We start from the raw sequence: 22,623 nt of genomic DNA on the forward strand, positions 1-22,623 counted from the left end.
CTATCATATAGGTTAGCAAGCAGGGCATTGTCAAAGCAAAGCAAAGCAAAGCACTAAAACAGTAAATTATTGGATGCTGTGAATTTTACGAACACTGCCTGAGGAAAAGGAACGTTGCTGGCCGGGTTGTGATGTGTTGCAGCCTGTTTAACAATGTAATATCATTGTTATGGCCATTGTTAAGATGGCGCCGGTGAAGAAGGCTGACGTTTTACTTGTTCCTATCCAATTGTGTTTTTTGTTTGTTTCTTTGCATTATTTGTATCTTATTTTGTAACTTATTTTGTACATAATGTTGCTGCTACCGTCTCTTATGACCGAAAAATACTTCTGGACATCAGAACTGCGATTACTCACCACGGACTGGCAGAATCCTTTTTTCCCTTTAACGAGTCTGAGAAGCCCGACGTGAATTACATACTGCTTTCCCGGGAACAGGCCTAGATCCCCATCATTTGTGTGAAGAGAAGGCAGAGAAAAAGGGCCCGGAGGGCGGCCTGCCTTCTGAGAATTTGTAGGTGATTGAATAAACCCCCACTGCCTTCCATTCTGCTTGCAAACGTGCAATCTTTGGAAAATAAAATCGATGACCTACGCGGTCGATGACCTACCAACGGGACATTCAAAACTGTAATATCTTATGCTTCAAGGCGTCGTGGCTGAACGACGACAGTATCAACATACAGCTGGCTGGTGAAACGCTGTATCGGCAGGATAGAACAGCGACGTCTGGTAAGACAAGGGGCGGCGGACTATGTATTTTTGTAAATAACAGCTGGTGCACGATATCTAAGGAAGTCTCGAGGTTTTGCTCGCCTGAGGTAGAGTATCTCATGATAAGCTGTACAGTAGACCACACTATCTCCCTAGAGAGTTGTCATCTGTATTTTTTGTAGCTGTCTACATACCACCACAGACTGAGGCTGGCACTAAGACCACACTCAATGAGCTGTATTCCGCCATAAGCAAACAGGAAAACGCTTACCCAAAGGTGGCACTCCTAGTGGCTGGGGACTTTAATCCAGGGAAACTTAAATCCGTTTTACCAAATTTCTGTCAGCATGTTAACTCTGGACCACCTTTACTCCACACACAGAGACACATACAAAGCTCTCCCTCGCCCTCCATTTGGCAAATCTGACCATAATTCTATCCTCCAGATTCCTGCATACAAGCAAAAATGTAAGCAGGAAGCACCAGTGACTCGATCAATAAAAAAGTGGTCAGATGAAGCACATGCTAAGCTACAGGACTGTTTTGCTAGCACAGACTGGAATGTGTTCCGGGATTCCTCCGATGACATTGAGGAGTATACCACATCAGTCATTGGTTTCATCAATACGTGCATTGATATCATCGTCCCCACGGTGACCGTACGTACATACCCCAACCAGAAGTCATGGATTACAGGCAACATCCGCACTAAGCTAAAGGCTAGAGCTGCCGCTTTCAAGGAGCGGGACTATAAGAAATCCAGCTATGCCCTCTGATGAACCATCAAACAGGCAAGCATCAATACAGGACTAAGATCGAATCGTACTACACCAGCTCTGACGCTCGTCAGATGTTGCAGGGCTTGCAAACCATTACAGACTACAAAGGGAAGCACAGCTGAGAGCTGCCCAGGGACACGAGCCTACCAGACGAGCTAAACTAGTCCTATGCTTACTTCGAGGCAAATAACACATGCATGAGAGCACCAGCTGTTCCGGAGGACTGTGTGATCACGCTCTTCGCAGCCGATGTGAGTAAGACCTTTAAACAGGTCAACATTCACAAGGCCGCAGGGCCAGACGAATTACCAGGATGTGTACTCCGAGCATGCGCTGACCAACTGGCAAGTGTCTTCACAGACATTTTCAACCTCTCCCTGTCCGAGTCTGTAAAACCAACATGTTTCAAGCAGACCACCATAGTCCCTGTGCCCAAGAACACCAAGGTAACCTGCCTAAATAACTACCGATCCATAGCACTCACGTCTGTAGCCATGAAGTGCTTTGAAAGGCTGGTCATGGCTCACATCAACACCATTATCCCAGAAACCCTAGACCCACTCCAATTTGCATACCGCCCCAACAGATCCACAGATGATGCAATCTCTATTGCACTCCACACTGCCCTTTCCCACCTGGACAAAAGGAACACCTATGTGAGAATGCTATTCATTGACTAAAGCTTAGCGTTCAACACCATAGTGCCCTCAAAGCTCATCAATAAGCTAAGGACCCTGGGACTAAACACCTCCCTCTGCAACTGGATCCTGGACATCCTGACGGGCCGCCCCCAAGTGGTAAGGGTAGGTAACAACACATCCGCCACGATGATCCTCAACACAGGGGCCCCTCATGGGTGCGTGCTCAGTCCCCTCCTGTACTCCCTGTTCACTCATGACTGCATGGCCAGGCATGGCACCCTCATTAAGTTTTCCGATGACACAACAGTGGTAGGCCTGATCACCGACAGCGATGAGATAGCCTATAGGGAGGTCAGAGACCTGGCCATGTGGTACCAGGACAACAACCTCTCCCTCATTGTGATCAAGACAAAGGAGATGATTGTGGACCACAGGAAAAAGAGGACCGAGTATGCCCCCATTCTCATCGACGGGGCTGCAGTGGAGCAGGTTGAGAGCTTCAAGTTCCTTGGTGTCCACATCAAGAACAAACTAACATGGTCCAAGCACACCAAGACAGTCATGAAGAGGGCACAACAAAACCTATTCCCCCTCAGGAGACTGAAAAGATTTGGCATGGGTCCTCAGATCCTCAAAAGGTTCTACAGCTGCACCATCGAGACCATCCTGACTGGTTGCATCACTGACTGGTATGGCAACTACTCAGCCACCGACCGCAAGGCACTACAGAGGGTAGTGCATAGTCACTTTAATAACTCTACCTACATGTACATATTACCTCAATTTCCTCGACTAACCGGTGCCCCCGCACATTGACTTTGTACCGATACCCCCCTGTGTATAGTCTCGCTATTGTTATTTTACTGCTGCTCTTTAATTACTTGTTACTTTTGTTTCTTATTCTTATTAATTTTATTTTTATTTTTTTAATTTAAACTGGATTGTTAGTTAGGGGCTCGTAAGTAAGCATTTCACTGTTGTATTCGGTACATGTGACTAATACCATTTGATTTGATTTGGTTTGATTTGATTATGGTGCATGTATCTTACACAATACTGCATAGTAGTATGTACTATTTTGAAACACACTATACCACCTAGCTTTGTTCTGTTTGTACTTATATGGGTCCATCCATACAGTATGATGATACATATCTAATAATAACCAAGCCTTTCGTGACTGAAAAACCCTGGTGATGAGCCATGCACGATGCTGCTAGCAGAACAACATGGAGGGATTGGAGGCTTACAGTGACTTTAGTGGATGTCATACAGATGAGTCTGTCTCCCAAGACAGTAACCACACACTTTCACTCTAAACACACTCCCCTACTCCAGGCCCTGCAGCCGTGGTGGTCCCAGGGAACTGTCCTCATTCCTGACACCATCTCAGTCTAAATAATGCCCACACAGACCCAAATGTCTTATTTGTGCACGAGCGCACACACACAGACATGTAGGCATCCGCACAGACACACATACACACACTGTTTTCACACACACACACACACACACACACACACACACACACACACACACACACACACACACACACACACACACACACACACACACACACACACACACACACACACACACACACACACATTTTCTCTCACTTTCGATTCACAGCAAGATAAACACAAGGAAAATCAACCTTTTTGCAACCAGGGGGGTTAAAAACTCTCAAGTTCAAACTACTTCTCCCTGGCCCAGCCTGTTCTCCCCTGGGCTGTTCCAATCTCTCTCTGGAGCTGACTGTGTTTGATGATCTGAGGGAACATCGTCAGGGGTGGTCCGACTCAGGGAGGGGTCTCTTTCTCTCTCTACCTCCCTCGCTGTTTCTCCCTTCCTCTCTCTCCCCCTCTTTATCTCTGTCTTTCTCTCTCTCTTTCTCACCTTCTCCCTCTCTGTCTCTCCCTCTGCACTTTGGAAGCAGAAGGCAAGCAACAGTCAGGGGATGCACCGATTGGTATTTTATGACCTGTATATGACCTGCAGAATGCACAGACACATGCTCTCGCTCCTTGTATTGCATGTGATGTGATTACAAAGAACTTGCTTGAAAATGAGATGGTATTTTTGTCCTGTCAGTGCAATTTTTAAACGTAACGTAGATATAGCTAGCAGCAGACTGATTCAGTATGTTGGAAATCTAAGGGTATTGTTGTCTCCTTCAATGTATGATTCAAATCTGATACTTCCATGTAGAATAAAGAATACGGTATGATTTTGTTCCTGTGTGCTTAACAACAGTGCCTATTAACTAGGCACTGCCCACAGTGGTTCATAGATTTTCCTCAGCAGAACAGATGACACATTTGCATGCCTCCCAAATGGCACCTTATTCCCTATAAAGTGCACTACTTTTGACTAGGGCCTAAAGGTTAGTGCACCATGTAGGGAATATGGTGCCATTTGGGACGCAGATTTATTATAGATTCAGATGGATATCTCATGATGAAGGATCCTTCCTATCAGAGGTAGACAGGAGGAGAGAAGGGAGACCTGAGTTGTTCCGGGAGCAATTGCCGCTAGCGTTGCCTAGCTACCGTCACAACTTTGGACAAAACATTTCACTAGAAAATGTACTTTCAAATGTTTTTCTACTGGAGCTGGATGAATAAATACCCTATGCCCTTATAACAGCCGAGTGGACTGTAGCAAAACTTTCTCCATCCAACTTAAATTGGCTCGCAAAGCCGGGTCGGGGTACATTTGTTTCATTCCAGATTCCAGACCTTAGCTAGCTCTACTGATTTATAGGGTAGCGGTTTCCCCTGAGCAACCAAAAAGTTTCCTGATTGAGGTAACTGGAGCATTGAGGGAACTTTATTAAAGCGCATGGCATGCTGGGACTAATTTGCGTCGCCCATTGAGACGTCCGTATGAATTTAAGAAGCGTGGTGTCCCAAATGGAACCCTATCCCCTATATAGTGCACTACTTTTGACCAGATCCCTATGGGCCATTTTCAAAAGTAGTGCACTATATAGGGGATAGGGTGGGACTTGGGATGCAGGCAGTGAAAATCTCAAAGCTGACCATTAAGGGAGAGGTGACTACACTTAAATATAGTGTTGTGTCACTTCCTAAAGGGGGAAGTAGTTGTCCGTAGGGGAGAATAAAGTACATTTTGTGTTGAACGTTGAACCAACTGCACAGTGTGGCTTTGTATGCGTTTACTGTATTTCTGCGTCCGTTGGGCCCCGTGTAGGTCTCTATATCCAGATACATATATTATGTGTGCGTCCCAAACTGCACCCTATTCTCAACCTAGTTTACTACATTTGACCAGACCCCTATGGGCCCTGGTCAAAAGTAGTGCACTTTATAGGGAATAGGGTGCAATTTGAGTTGCACACAACATCATTCCATGCTACAGAGTTGGACGCAGGCAGGCTGGAGGGTTAAAGAGAGAGAATCTGAATTTGTGTTTAGCTCTGGGCGGTCAGGGTGGTCTGGTCTGTGACGACATTTGGTTTATGTTGTGTGTTTTTTTAAACATGACTACCTACCCCTCTGCAGATCATCCTTCTCTGTTTACTGTCACTGGTAGGAGAGGAGAGGAGAGGAGAGGAGAGGAGAGGAGAGGAGAGGAGAGGAGAGGAGAGGAGAGGAGAGGAGAGGAGAGGAGAGGAGAGGAGAGGAGAGGAGAGGAGAGGAGAGGAGAGGAGAGGAGAGGAGAGGAGAGGAGAGGAGAGGAGAAAGGCCACCTTACCCATTTACAGGAAATATGAGATCACTGGCCAGATCAGTGCCCTCACATAGTGGGTGAAAGAGCTTTAAGTAGATACTGAGTGTACAAAACATTAGGAACACCGGCTCTTTCCATGACATAGACTGACCAGGTGAATCCAGATAAAAGCTATGATCCCTTATTTATGCCACTTGTTAAATCCACTTCAATCAGTGTAGATGAAGGCGAGGAGACATGTTAAAGAAGGGTTTTTAAGCCTTGAGACAATTGAGACATGGATTGTGTATTTGTGCCATTCAGAGGGTGAATGGGCAAGACAAGTGCCTTTCGACGGGGTATGGTAGTAGGTGTCAGGCGCACTGGTTTGTGCGTCAACAACTGCAACACTACTGGGTTTTCCATGCTCAACAGTTTAGACATCCAGCCAACTTGTCACAACTGTGGGACGCATTAGAGTCAGCATGGGTCAGCATCCCTGTGGTACGCTTTCGACACCTAGTACAGTTCATGCCCTGACGAATTGAGGCTGTTCTGAGGGCAAAAAAGGGATTGCAACTCAATATTAGAAAGGTGTTTATAATGTTTTGTAGAGTCTTGCCTGAACAAAGGTGAGGGGAATGATGAAGTGTGCTTGAGTTCCATTGGTCATGGAGAACGTACAGTTTTGAAAGCGCTAGAAATGACAGTGGGCTCTAAATTACTAGCAAATGAGAAATTCATATTACCTGATCGTAATGTTTTTGGGGGGGAATAGGCTTTTCCAAGAGCATCATAGCATTTGTAACAGTTTTACAAGAGTTACACAAATGTATCTTCTGGTAGAATTGTTAAGCTAAACTGACTGCCTACCCTACTGTAGCTATTCTCAATTGACCAGCAGACCAGAAAGCACAGCATCTCCACTGTGATTGCACAAAACACAGGCTCTGAACACAAAGCATGGTGAGCCAACCTTAATGCTGTAACACTGTGTAACAGGAAGATGGGTTTTTGGTCGCTCCATGAGAACCAGCATGTTCATCTCTCTACCAGCAGATAGCAGCGCCGACGGCCATCACTGCCCTGTTTTGTTTGTGTTTTTTTTTTGTTGTTGCGCTCTCTCCCTCTTTTTTTCTGGACAGGCATAAATGAGGGGCTCGTTGTCTTCTGTGGACCCGGTAATCATTTGTGCCGGAATGTTCCCACGCAGCCAGGGCCCTAGCCACCTCCCTGCCAATCACCAGTGACAAAGCTGAGCCGTGTCTGAATGACCTATTGTCCCCCCACCGAGGGAGGGGTGCAGGGAGGGGATAGGAAGGGGGTAGCGATCGGTTTCGCTCAGTGAGCCCCATAACCAGCACTACCAACACCACCACAACAGGAGTTCTGAAGGGGAGGGAGCTAGAGGTAAACAGTGCCAGAAAGAACATAATCGAGGCCATGGACTTGAGGGAGGTTCTTAAGGTTCTCAGTTCTGGTTGCAAACTGGTTGTAATGATGTCATCAAGGGGAAATGCCTTCCCCAGTGTATAAGGCTATGTCTCTAACACATGTACTGTAGACACGGGTAGCTATTGTAGGTCAGCTACATGATATTAAAATTAGAAGGGCTTCGTGTGTAGATAAAAAAACAAATGTGATACTAACTGGTAATAGGTCTACTCTGTTGAGCTGAAAACGAAGAATAATTGAGTTCCTTCACTTTAGATACGTTCACAAAGTTATCATGCTGTGCCTTTGGCTTTTTTTAATGTTATGTGGCACAGTTTGCAGATGTATTGTACACATTTGTGTACATTCCCCGCAGCAGTTAATACACCTTGATAATAGGCAGGGAATTCCTACAGAGATGTAGACAACACTTCACCAGCTCCTTGGAGCTGCAGTGGAAAATTATGGAGAGAAAAGTCAAACATTTCCAGAGTCCTTCCATGCTCTTCCTCCACTTCCATTGTTTCATCCCCCTGGGGGTTAAACCTAAATCTGCCATTATGCTGTTTTTACTGGAATACAAAACAACATTCAATTCAATTTAATCACCAGTCAACGTGAGCCAAGTGAGATGTAACATATATCCCCACTGCTATGGGAAAATGGAGGCAGAGCCCATCTAGATACTCTGAAATGAACGACAAAGACATGCATTGCAGCCAACTGGAAAAACATAACTGTAACCCTTAAAGCTCTAGCTCTTCATACAGAGGCCATGCGGGGCAACAACTCCTGTGACTAAGTAAACATGGGTGAAATGGGGCCAGACTTTAACAAGTCCAAGCCAGGTTCACTTCTTCACCAAATAGAGAGATTTATCCAACAGTCTAGAATTCTGTAGTTACCATATGGTAGGTTACACACACAGCAGCAGCACTAAGCCTGGCGGCATGACTCAGAGGTTCAGCTACCAGGTCACAGATGTATAAGGATACAAGGACACAAGGAGATAAGGTACGGTCATAGATATAGGACACATTCTGCCACTTCTGTAGCTGTAGCTTGTCAGGAGCAAATACTAAACGTCTGATTTTCGGTGAATCTTAATCAAAATAATCCTCTCACAAATGCTTAAAACAATTGCGCTAAAAAATCCTAATCAGTCTTTAGCTGACGACTCAAACTATCTACAGATGTAAATCTGAGGCTGTGTCCCCTTTTCACTTCCATACAGCTTATATGAGATATGACTCTCCAGCTTCAGTGATTTTTGCAGTTCGTTCCAGTCATTGGCAGCAGAGAACTGGAAGGAAAGGCGGCCAAAGGAAGAATTGGCTTTGGGGGTGACCAGTGAGATATACTTGCTGGAGCTCGTGCTACAGGTGGGTGCTGCTATGGTGACCAGTGAGCTGAGATAAGGCGGGCTTGTAGATGACCTGGAGCCAGTGGGTTTGGCGACGAGTATGAAGCGAGGGCCAGCCAACGAGTGCGTATAGGTTGCAGTGGTGGTTAGAATATGGGGCATTGGTGACAAAACGGATGGCACTGTGATAGACTGCATCCAATTTGTTGAGTAGAGTATTGGAGGCTATTTTGTAAATGACATCGCCGAAGTTGAGGATCGGTAGGATGGTCAGTTTTAAGAGGGTATGTTTGGCAGCATGAGTGAAGGATGCTTTGTTGCGAAATAGGAAGCCGATTCTAGATTTGATTTTGGATTGGAGATGCTTAATGTGAGTCTGGAAGGAGAGTTTACAGTCTAGCCAGAAACCTAGGTATTTGTAGTTGTCCACATGTTCTAAGTCAGAACGGTCCAGAGTAGTGATGCTGGACGGGAGGGCAGATTAGGGTAGCGATCGGTTGAGGTGCATGCATTTAGTTTTACTTGCATTTAAGAGCAGTTGGAGGCCACAGAAGGAGAGTTGTATGGCATTGAAACTCATCTGGAGGTTAGTTAACACAGTGTCCAAAGAAGGGCCAGATGTATACAGAATGGTGTCGTTTGCGTAGAGGTGGATCAGAGAATCACCAGCAGCAAGAGCGACATCATTGATATATACAGAGAAGAGAGTCGGCCCGAGAATTGAACCCTGTGGCACCCCCATAGAGACTGCCAGAGGTCCAGACAACAGGCCCTCCGATTTGACACACTGAACTCTATCAGAGAAGTAGTTGGTGAACCAGGCGAGGCAGTCATTTGAGAAACCAAGGCTGTTGAGTCTGCTGATAAGAATGTGGTGATTGACAGAGTCGAAAGCCTTGGTCAGGTCGATGACTATGGCTGCACAGTAATGTCTCTTATCGATGGCGGTTATGATATCGTTTAGGACCTTGAGCGTGGCTGAGGTGCACCCATGACCAGCTCTGAAACCAGATTGCATAGAGGAGAAGGTACAGTGGGATTCGAAATGGTCGGTAATCTGTTTGTTAACTTGGCTTTCCAAGACCTTAGAAAGGCAGGGTAGGATAGATGTAGGTCTGTAGCAGTTTGGGGCTAGAGTGTCTCCCCCTTTGAAGAGGGGGATGACCGCGGCAGCTTTCCAATCTGTGGGAATCTCAGACGATACAAAAGAGTGGTTGAACATGCTAGTAATAGGGGTTGCAACAATTTAGGCAGATCATTTTAGAAAGAGAGGGTCCAGATTGTCTAGCCTGGCTGATTTGTAGGAGTCCAGATTTTGCCGCTCTTTCAGAACACCAGCTATCTGGATTTGGGTGAAGGAGAAATGGGGGAGGCTTGGGCGAGTTGCTGTGGGGGGTGAAGGGCAGTTGACCGGGGTAGGGGTAGCCAGGTGGAAATCCTGGCCAGCCGTAGAAAAATGCTTATTGAAATTATCAATTATAGTGGATTTATCGGTGGTGACACTGTTTCCTAGCCTCAGTGCAGTGGGCAGCTGTGAGGAGGTGCTCTTATTCTCCATGGACTTTACAGTGTCCCAGAACTTTTTTGAGTTTGTGCTACAGGATGCAAATTTCTGTTTGAAAAAATTCAATTGAATGGACATGATTTGGAAAGGCACACACCTCCATAATTTTTAAATAGAAGAAGTTTAGAACCACCAAGACTCCTCCTAGAGCTGGCTGCCTGGCCAAACTGAGCAATCGGCTGAGAAGGGCCTTGTTAAGGGAGGGGACCAAGAATGCAATGGTCACTCTGACAGAGCTCCAGAGTTCCTCTGTGGAGATGGGAGAACCTTCCAGAAGGAAAACCATCTCTGCAGAAATCCACCAATCATATCACGTTTCAGGTAAGACCCAGATGCAGGCAACGTCGAAGTAACAACAGTTTATTATCCAACAGGGGCAGGCAAAGACAGGTCAAGGGCAGCCAGGGCTCAGTAATCCAGATAGGTGAGGCAAAGGTACAGGACGGCAGGCAGGCTCAGGGCCAGGTAGGCAGAGGGTAGTAATCCAGATAGGTGGGGAAAAGGTACAGGATGGCAGGCAGGCTCAGGGCAGGCAGAAATGTCAACACCGGGAAAACTAGAAAACATGAACAAAACGAGAGACAGGAACAGAGGGTAAAACACTGATAGGATTGACAAAACGAACGAACTGGCAACAGACAAAGATAACACAGGGATAAATACACAGGGGATAATGGGAAAGATGGGTGACACCTGGAGGGGGTGGAGACAATTACAAAGACAGGTGAAACAGATAAGGGTGTGACAAATCAAGCCTTTAGGGTGGAGTGGCCAGACGGAAGCCACTCCTCAGTAAAAGGCACATGTCAGCCCACTTGGAGTTTGCCAAAAGGCACCTAAATTATGACTCTCAGACCATGAGAAACAAGATTCTCTGGTCTGATGAAACCAACATTGAACTCTTTGGCCTGAATGCCAAGAGTCACGTCTGGAGGAAACCTGGCACCATCCCTACGGTGAAGCATGGTGGTGGCAGCATCATGCTGTGGGATGTTCTTCAGCAGCAGGGACTTGGTGACTAGTCAGGATCGAGGGAAAGATTAACAGAGCAAACTACAGAGAGATCCATGATGAAAACCTGCTCCAGAGAGATCAGGACCTCAGACTGGGGCGAAGGTTCACCTCTCCAACAGGACAATGGCCCTAAGCACACAACCAAGCACTAGTGGCTTCGGGACAAGTCTCTGAATTTCTTTGAGTGGCCTAGCCAGAGCCCGGACTTGAACCAGATCTAACATCTCTGAAGAGACCTGAAAATAGCAGTACAGCAACGCTCCCCATTCAACCTGACATAGCTTGAAAGGATCTGCAGAGAAAAATGGGAGAAACTCCCCAAATACAGGTGTGCCAAGCTTGTAGCGTCATACCCAGGAAGACTCTACGCTGTAATCTCTGCCAAAATTGCTTCAACAAAGTACTGAGTAAAGGGTCTGAATAATTATTTGAATGTAATATTTCATTTTTTGTAATCTTTAATACATTTGCAAAAATGTATAAAAACCTGTTTTTGCTTTGTCATTATGGGGTATTGTGTCTAGATTGATGAGGGGAAAAAAATAATTAAATCAATTTTAGAATAAGGTTGTAATGTAACAAAATGTGGGGGGAAAAATCAAGAGGTCTGAATACTTTCTGAAGGCACTGTAAATCAAGAGAGCATATGGCAAAATTATGCTTACAGTAACCTCTATATGGACGATAACGGTTATCTAAAAGAAACTACAACAGTTTATACTACGGGGTGTGATTTGTGAGACCATTGACATCCCACTTTGTCCGCAGCTCTGTGAGTCAACACACACATACAGTAGCGAGAGGAAAATAAACAGGCTGGACTGTACTGCTCTCCACAAAATCTAAATATTGACTCTGCAACCTGTAATCATACACAGTCTGGACAGAATAGCAATAAACATGTGTGTGTGTGTGTGTGTGTGTGTGTGTGTGTGTGTGTGTGTGTGTGTGTGTGTGTGTGTGTGTGTGTGTGTGTGTGTGTGTGCCTGTGTGTGCCTGTGTGCCTCTGTGTGTGTGTGTGTGCCTGTGTGTGTGTGTGTGTGTGTGTGTGTGTGTGTGTGTGTGTGTGTGTGTGTGTGTGTGTGTGTGTGTGTGTGTGTGTGTGTGTGTGTGTGTGTGTGTGTGTGTGTGTGTGTGTGTGTGTGTGTGTGTGTGTGTGTGTGCGTGCGTGCCATACAATTAAGATTTATTTAATTGGTAGTATTATTAAAGCACTATGGCTTCTTTATCTGTGACTATTTGAAGTCAAGTTGAAATATTTCTTCTTTCCTTTAGTCTTTCGACACAAAGGGTTTCTACAGATGGGTATTGTGAGCTCAAGGCCTGCTACACACACAGGCATCTGCTGTTAATTGTCATCCTTTTCATTTCATATGAATCACATACCAACATCTGACATCAAGGGACTTTTATCAATGGCCAGGAATAAAATAAAGGGAGCAATAAAAAAATCCAATAGGTTCTCAGAGGAGCATTTATCCTGAAATGCCAAGTTTCCACTGAACTGAACTCGTACATGACATCATAATAACAGCCATTAATCATCGCAATTACATGTGCATGCATGTGTGGCTCTGTGTGTGTGTGTCTAAGTACGTCTGTGAAACTGGCCTGTGAAAAACACACACTCACACACCGGAAATTTGCACTAATGCTCCCAAGCCCTGCAGTCTCATATCAGGCTGTGAATCTAGATGATTTTGGGACTGAAATGGACCTCTCTGCTCTGTTCGTCCTAAGTTGTTTCCCTCCCTACAGTTTAGACATAGGAGCATTGTCTTTCCAAGCCCTGTTGTTCTGTGGACTATAATGACGGCTTGCCCAAATACACTGCCATTGAATGAGACTGTTGAGCTAGCATTGGATTTTTTCTTTCTGGGTGAGTCTTTATGGCCCATTAGCGCCGTGGCGATGCTAAAACACTTCTGGCTCCGCTACACAGAGCCTGTATGAAAAGTGTGTGTCTGGGCTATGTGTGTGTAAGGGTGTGTAAGGGTGTGTAAGGGTGTGCTCCCGGTGCCAGAGGCAATCAGGGGAGTGCAGAGAGCGCGGCACCTGGCAAAGGACCTGAGTGTCAGCGGAGAGAGAGAGAAAGGGTGAAAACCTTTGATTCAGGAGAGAATAGATGAACAGACAGACAGACTCCTCTTTCACTTGACTAACGTTTCTCATTAATTGAGCTCTTATCTCAAGTTGTGCTTGTGTTGTCTGTCTCTAGTTTCAGTACTGTGTCAATAGACTGCAGGCACTCAGAGCAGTGCTATGTAATGGATGTACAGGGCTAATAGGGCTGCATTTGTGTGTGTGTGTGTGTGTGTGTGTGTGTGTGTGTGTGTGTGTGTGTGTGTGTGTGTGTGTGTGTGTGTGTGTGTGTGTGTTTTTCATGGGGCAGTGTGTTTCAGCTCATGTTAATTTGAGAAGACTGGGCGGGCAGAGAGATGCTGTAAAACCTTCTTCAAAACAACCTCATAATGTCTCTCACCCAGGAACATTGTGGTCAAACCCAGTATGAGAACTGAGTGAAAGTTCATTAGAGGAATATTATCCCTGTGTTTATATTTTTATGTAGAGTCTATTTCGTTGAAACTGACAGAGAGAGGTATAAAGTTAACATAGGGTTTCATACCATACACAAGTTTACCCTTCTTTAGTTTTCTTTAATTAAGTCACAGCCTGGTCTCATAGACTAGACGTAACATAGTAAAAGTAAATCCGGGACACTGAAATTAGTATGATAAGTTAAGTTTGGTATGGTTACGTAAGACATAAGGTTACTTAAGGCAAAAAAGAAAGGAGGATGGTTGGTCGGGATGGACGGGTAGGTGTATAACGTGAACGACAACTTTAGCATTTTAGATAATTAGCTACTTTGTAACAACTTAGAATGTTAGCTAACCCTTTCCCTAACCTTAAACATTTGAGCTAAGCCTTCCCCTAACCCTAACCTTAACCCTTTAACCTAACTCCTAACCTTAACCCTAACATCTTGCCTAGCTAACGCTAGCTAACGCATTAGCCACCTAGCCACTTAGCTAATGTTAGCAACAACAAATTGGAATTCGTAACACATCATACATGTTTCAAATTTGTAACATATTGTACGTTTAGCAAACTTTGTATCATATTGTACGAATTGTAATTCGTAACACATCATACAAAATGGAGGATGGACATCCACGAATAAATGCATACCATACAAAACGTAACATATCATACTAAATAGAGTGTCTGGATTAACATACAGAATAATACTAAATCCTCTGAGACCAGGTTGCAAGCCAAGTTATCATTTGTAGGCTAAACTTGCATCTAGTGTGTGAGTGTTTCTGTTTGTGGTCGGCCTGGGATCTACTTCTGAGCTGACTAACAGTTAGAGGTCGCCCTCTAGTGGGAAAGAAGAGGAGAAGCTGAAAAAGAAAGATGAGAGCCAAAAAATAAGTGGATCAAATACTGAAATGCTAAGATTATTGGAAAACTAACACCTAAAATGTTTATGTTGCTTTCTGACATTATAATTTTTAGGTCCTGTTTAGAGAAGCAAACACAAGTCAATGATAGGCTAGATACTGTATATTACGGATTACAAAGGAAGACTCAGTCGTGATCTGCCCAACAATGCCTCGCTACCAGATGAAATCAATGCATTTTAGGCACGCTTTGACAATAACAACATTGTGCTGGGTGTAAGTGCTGTCACGGACCCAGAGGACTGGGTGATCTCACTCTCCAAGGCCGACATGAGTAAGGTCTTCAATCAGGTCAACACCAGCTGGGCCGCAGGGCCAGACGGCATTCCTGGGCGTGTTCTCAGAGCATGCGCAGAACAGCTGGCAGGCATGTTCATGGTGATTTTCAACCTCTCCTTGTCCCAGTCTGTAATCCCCACAGGTTTAAAGATAACCACCATCATTCCTGGTCCCAAGAACTCGAAGGCCTCATGCAACAATGACTACCGCCCCGGTAGCACCCATATCTGTAATCATGAAGTGCATTGAGAGGCTGGTCATGGCACACATCAACTCCATCATCCTAGACACTCTAGACCCACTCCAATTTGCATACCGCCCCAACAGATCCATAGACAACGCAATCGCAACTGCATTCCACACAGCTGTCATCCACCTAGATAAGAGGAATGCCTATGTGAGAATTATTTTTATTGACTACAGGTCAGCGTTCAACACTATTGTCCCCTCCAAGCTTGTCACCAAGCTTAGGACCCTGGGACTGAACACCTCCCTCTGTAACTAGATCCTGGACTTCCTGACGGGCTGACTCCAGGTGGTGGGGGTAGGCAACATCACCTCCGCCAAGCTGACCCTCAACACGGGGATCCCACAGGGGTGTGTGTTTAGTCCCCTCCTATACTCGCTGTTCACCCACAACTACGTAGCTGACAACACAACGGTGGTATGCCTGATCACCCACGATGATGAGACAGCCTGAAAGTGTGGTGTCCGTGCACGCTCCCATCCACATCGACGGGCTGCAGTGGAGTGGGTTGAAGGCTTCAAGTTCCTTTGTGTCCAAATCAATAAGGACTTAAAATGGTCCACACACACGCACAGTCGTGAAGGCGGCGCAAGAGCACCTCTTCCCCCTCAGGAGGAAGAAAAGGTTTGGCATTGGCCCTCAAATCCTCAAAAAATTCTACAGCTGTACCAATGAGAGCATCTTGACTGGCTGCATCACTGCTAGGTATGGCAATAACAGCCCAGTACATTATTGTGGCCGAGCTCCCTGCGATCCAGGACGTCTACACTGAGTGTACAAAACATTAGGAACACCTTCCTAAAATTGAGTTGCACCCCCTTTTGCACTCAGAACAGCCTCACTTCATCGGGGCATGTACTCTACAAGGTGTCGAAAGCGTTCCACAGGGATGCTGGCCCGTGTTTACTCCAAAACTTCCCACAGTTGTGTCAAGTTGGTTGGATGTCCTTCGGGTGGTGGACCATTCTTGATACACATGGGAAACTGTTGAGTGTGAAAAACCCAGCAGCGTTGCAGTTCTTCATACACTCAAACTGGTGTGCCTAGGACCTACTACCATACTCCGTTCAAAGGCACTTAAATATTTTGTCTTGGCAATTCACCCTCTGAATGGCACACACACACAATCAATGTCTCAAGGCTTAGAAATCCTTCTGTAACCCATCTCCTCACCTTCATCTAGACTGATTGAAGTGGATTTAACACTTCAATCATAGCGTTCACCCGGATTAACCTGGTGAGTCTATGGGATGGAAAGAGCAGGTGTTTCTAATGTTTTGTCCACTCAGTGTAGTATGCTTACTTACTTTCTTGTGTTTTTGTTCTACCTTGTTATTTCTAGTATTACATTGTTATTGATTACTGCATTGTTGGGTTTGGAGCTTGCAAGGAAGGCATTTCACAGTACTTGTGCATGTGACATTAAAACTTGTAATTTGACTCTATAGTCAATTTACCCCAACCTATATGTACAAATTACCTCGACTAACCTGGACCCCCACACATTGACTCGGTACCAGTACCCCCTGTACATAGCCTTGTTTTTGTTCTGTAATTCTAGTGTCACTTTTAACTTTAGTTTATTTAGTAAATATTTGAACTCTATTTCTTGAACTGCATTGTGATTAAAGGCTTGTAAGTAAGCATTTCACACCTGTTGTATTCGGCACATGTGACAAATAAAATTTGATTCGATTTAATATGGTCATTGCCATGTTACATTGCCTGCAGTACACTTCATGGCTGACAGGTAGAGGAAGTGCATCTTTTTCTGTTTGACTGTAATCAGCATCAGTTGCATGGATGAGGTAATGGTCAGTACTGCATTATAATCAAAACATTCTTAATACTAGTAACTAACGCTTATCATAAATAAACCCATTCATTCATTGATTTCCCTGTTTCTGTAGATATCAATCAAGTAGTCCTATTACCACATATTTTGGCGCAGCAATCTAAGGCGCTGCATTTCAGTGCAAGACGTGTCACTACAGTCCCTGGTTCAAATCCAGGCTGTATCACATCCAGCCGTGATTGGGAGTCCCAAAGGGCGGTGCCCAATTGGCCCAGCGTCGTCCTGGTTTGCCTGGGGTAGGCCGTCACTGTAAATAAGAATTTGTTCTTCACTGAGTTGCCTAGTTAAATATCAGTTAAATAAAATAAACATATCTACAGGTAGATTCAGCAGCTACCCAAGAAGATAATATATCTCTCTCCTGTGTGATTGTGTTGGCCCAGTCAGATCGGCAACTGTTATGTGGTGTCAATGTCTGTCGACAAGCCTTTTGAATGAATCAATTCAGATAAAATGTGCTTCTGCCCCGACTGTGAGTGTTAAAGGGTTTGAAAACAACTATCTATTCCACTCCGTTTCTCTTTCATGAAGTAACCTTTCTAATACCGGTCATTTACGGCATTCTTATTATTATTCATTCAGACTATATTTTGCTGGAATTGCAAACACCCCTTTACAAAGTATTTGTTTTTGTTTTGTCTCGTTCAGAATACTGTAGGCAAGTTCATTAGGTTCACAGGCAGTATTTCCTAAAGCTGACAAGGGAAAAGTGACATGACACAATAGGTGTTGATCAGAAACAATGTATTGATCAGTGTGTTCCTGCTAGTTTCATCTTTAAAAATAGATGCATAAATGCTTTATCAGAGCGGGTGCAGCGAAATGCTTAATGTTACTAGCCACTGGACACTATTCAACGTCTATTCCACGTTGGTTGAAAAGTAATTTCATTGAAATGACATGGAAACAACATTGAGTCAACCAGTGTGTGCCCAGTGGGTAGCTCCGAACAGTGCAGCTCAATGTGAAAGTACACTTTACAAATAATAAAACAAGGAAACATTTTTTTTCAAGAAATGCCAGCAGGAAACCAATTAACATCCCAAATAGCACTGTAAAAGTAATCCAAACGCAATCTACAGGTGTATATACACCAGATGAATTTACACAAGATATACTAAGAATGATATGTACAGCAGTAGACACAGTATAGCCTATTAGAATTAGCCAAGCCAAGTATATAAATAAATATGCGATGTATCCTCTTTCCAATGTTAAATACGTAGATCAAGGTCAGCAGCATCTTGATGACTGCTTGATGTAGATGAGGAGGCCTCCCCACCTGAAACACAGACTTTTACAAGTTCAATCAACTCAAATGTTATTGGTCACATACGCATGGTTAGCAGATGTTAATGCGAGAGTAGCGAAATGCTTGTGCTTCTAGTTCCGACAGTGCAGTAATATCTAACAAGTAAATCTAACAAATTCACAACCACTACCTTATACATACAATGTAAGGGGATGGAATAAGAATATGTACATAAGTATATGGATGTGCGATGGCTGTGCGGCATAGGCAAGATGCAATAGATGGTATAAAATACAGTATATACATATAAGATGAGTAATGTAGGATATGTAAACATTATTAAAGTGGCAGTATTTGAAGTAACTAGGGATACTTTTATTAAATCCATTTATTAAAGTGGGCAGTGATTTGAGTCTATATGTTGGCAGCAGCCTCTCTATGTTAGTGATGGCTGTTTAACAGTCTGATGGCCTTGAGATTGAAAAACAGCTTCTGTCTCTCGGTCCCAGTTTTGATGCACCTGTACTGACCTCGCCTTTTGAATAATAGCGGGGTGAACAGGCAGTGGCTCAGGTGGTTGTTGTCCTTAATGATCTTTTTGGCCTTCCTGTGACACAGGGTGCTGTAGGTGTCCTGGAGGGCAGGTAGTTTGCCCCCAGTGATGCATTGTGCAGACTGCACAACCCTCTGAAGCACCTTGCGGTTGAGGGAGGTGCAGTTGCCATACCAGGCAGTGATACAGCCCGACAGGATGCTCTCGATTGTGCATCTGTAAAAGTTTGAGAGGGTTTTAGGTGACAAGCCACATTTCTTCAGCCTCCTGATGTTGAAGAAGCGCTGTTGCGCCATCTTCGCCACGCTGTCTGTGTGGGTGGACCATTTCAGTTTGTCCATGATGTGTAAGCCGAGGAACTTAAAACTTTCCACCTTCTCCACTACTGTCCCGTCGATGTGGATAGGGGGGTGCTACCTCTGCTATTTCCTGAAGTCCACGATCATCTCCTTTGTTTTGTTGACGTTGAGTGAGAGGTAGTTTTCCTGACACCACGCTCCGAGTGCCCTCACCTCCTCCCTGTAGGCTGTCTAGTTGTTGTTGGTAATCAAGCCTACCGCTGTAGTGTTGTCTGCAAACTTGATGATTGAGTTGGAGGCGTGCATGGCCACGCAGTCATGGGTAAACAGGGAGTACAGGAGAAGGCTGAGAACGCACTCTTGTGGGGCCCCAGTGTTGAGGATCAGCGGGGTGGAGATGTTGTTTCCTACCTTCACCACCTGGGCGCGGACCATAAAAAAGTCTAGGACCCAGGTGTACAGGGCGGGGTCGAGACCGAGGGTCTCAAGCTTAATGATGAGTTTGGAGGGTACTATGGTGTTGAATGCTGAGCTGTAGTCAATGATCAGCATTCTTCCATACAGTTGAAGTCGGAAGTTTACATACACTTAGGTTGGAGTCATTAAAACTTGTTTTTCAACCTCTCCGCAAATTTCTTGTTAATTAGTTTTGGCAAGTCGCTTAGGACATCTACATTGTGCATGACAAGTAATTTTTACAACAATTGTTTACAGACAGATTATTTCACTTATAATTCACTGTATCACAATTCCAGTGGGTTAGAAGTTTACATACACTAAGTTGACTGTGCCTTTAAACAGCTTGGATAATTCCAGAAAATTATGTCATGGCTTAAGAAGCCACATCATTTGAGTCAATTGGAGGTGTACCTGTGGATGTATTTCAAGGCCTACCTTCAAACTCAGTGCCTCTTTGCTTGACATCATGGGAATATCTAAAGAAATCAGCCAAGTCCTCAGAAAAAACATTGTAGACCTCCACAAGTCTGGTTCATCCTTGGGAGAAATTTCCAAATGCCTGAAGGTACCACGTTCATCTGTACACACAATAGTATAGTATAAACACCATGGGACCACACAGCCATCATACCGCTCAGGAAGGAGACACGTTCTGTCTCCTAGAGATGAACGCACTTTGGTGCGAAAAGTGCAAATCAATCCCAGAACAACAGCAAAGGACCTTGTGAAGATGCTGGAGGAAACAGGTGCAAAAGTATCTGTATCCACAGTTAAACGAGTCCTATATCGACACAACCTAAAAGGCCGCTCAGCAAGGAAGAAGCCACTGTTCTAAAACCGCCATAAAAAAGCCAGACTACAGTTTGCAACTGCACATGGGGACAAAGATTGTACTTTTTGGAGAAATGTCCTCTGGTCTGATGAAACAAAAATAGAACTGTTTGGCCATAATGACCATCCTTATGTTTGGAGGAAAAAGGGGGAGGCTTGCAAGTCGACGAACACCATCCCAACCGTGAAGCACATGGGTGGCAGCATCATCTTGTGGGGGTGCTTTGCTGCAGGAGGGACTGGTGCACTTCACAAAATAGATGGCATCATGGGGGAGGAAAATTATGTGGATATATTGAAGCAACATCTCAAGACATCAGTCAGGAAGTTAAAGCTTGGTCGCAAATGGGTCTTCCAAATGGACAATGACCCCAAGCATACTTCCAAAGTTGTGGCAAAATGGCTTGACAACAAAGTCAAGGTGTTGGAGTGGCCATCACAAAGCCCTGACCTCAATCCTATAGAACATTTGTGGGCAGAACTGAAAAAGCGTGTGCGAGCAAGGAGGCCTACAAACCTGACTCAGTTAAACCAGTTCTGTCAGGCGGAATGGGCTCAAAATTCACCCAACTTATTGTGGGAAGCTTGTGGAAGGCTACCTGAAACATTTGACCCAATGAGGACGCGGCTAGGGTTGCCGTCTGGTCCTGCAGCCTTGCGAGGGTTAAGACGTTTAAATGTTTTACTCACGTAGGCCACAGAGAAGGAGAGCACACAGTCTTTGGAAGAGGGCCGTGTCAGTGGCACTGTATTGTCCTCAAAGCACGCAAAGAAGTTGTTTAATTTGTCTGGGAGCAAGATGTTGATGTCCGCGACGGGGCTGGTTTTCTTTTTGCTATCCGTTAATGTCTGTAGACCTTGGCACATACAGTGGGGAGAACAAGTATTTGATACACTGCCGATTTTGCAGGTTTTCCTACTTACAAAGCGTAGAGGTCTGTAATTGTTATCATAGGTACACTTCAACTGTGAGAGATGGAATCCAGAAAATCACATTGTATGATTTTTAAGTAATTAATTTGCATTTTATTGCATGACACAAGTATTGATACATCAGAAAAGCAGAACTTAATATTTGGTACAGAAACCTTTGTTTGCAATTACAGAGATCATACATTTCCTGTAGTTCTTGACCAGGTTTGCACACACTGCAGCAAGGATTTTGGCCCACTCCTCCATACAGACCTCCAGATTTCGGGGCTGTCGCTGGGCAATACGGACTTTCAGCTCCCTAAAAGATTTTCTATTGGGTTCAGGTCTGGAGACTGGCTAGGCCACTCCAGGACCTTGAGATGCTTCTTACGGAGCCACACCTTAGTTGCCCTGGCTGTGTGTTTTGGGTCGTTGTCATGCTGGAAGACCCAGCCACGACCCATCTTCAATGCTCTTACTGAGGGAAGGAGGTTGTTGGCCAAGATCTCGCGATACATGGCCCCATCCATCCTCCCCTCAATACGGTGCAGTCGTCTGTCCCCTTTAGAAAAGCATCCCCAAAGAATTATGTTTCAACCTCCATGCTTCACTTTTGGGATGGTGTTCTTAGGGTTGTACTCATCCTTCTTCTTCCTCTAAACACGGCGAGTGGAGTTTAAACCAAAAAGCTCTATTTTTGTCTCATCAGACCACATGACCTTCTCCCATTCCTCCTCTGGATCATCCAGATGGTCATTGGCAAACTTCAGATGGGCCTGGACATGCGCTGGCTTGAGCAGGGGGACCTTGCATGCGCTGCAGGATTTTAATCCATGACGGCGTAGTGTTACTAATGGTTTTCTTTGAGACTGTGGTCCCAGTTCTCTTCAGGTCATTGACTAGGTCCTGCTGTGTAGTTCTGGGCTGATCCCTCACCTTCCTCATGATCATTGATGCCCCTGGTATCAGGTAAGTAACCTACTGCTGAGTCAAAGAATGATGTCAAGGTATTTATCACTTTCTAGCTAAATTCATGTCAACCTTGTGCAGTGAACATGTCTTGCCTTTTTTTTACTGACAATTTCTTTGTCATTGCTGTATGAGCATCAGCGTGTCATGTTCTCCTCTCCTCGGTGCCGGCACATGATGAGAGAACCAGGGGCGGAAATCCCGGGGGGGACGGGTGGGACACGACCCCCCCATCCTGGGAAAAATATGATTTGTCCCCCCCAATATATCACTGAAACATAACTATGTAATTTAAATAATATTAATAATACGCAAT

Source organism: Salmo salar, chromosome ssa01 (assembly GCF_905237065.1).
Source record: "Salmo salar chromosome ssa01, Ssal_v3.1, whole genome shotgun sequence".
Classification (NCBI taxonomy): domain Eukaryota; kingdom Metazoa; phylum Chordata; class Actinopteri; order Salmoniformes; family Salmonidae; genus Salmo; species Salmo salar.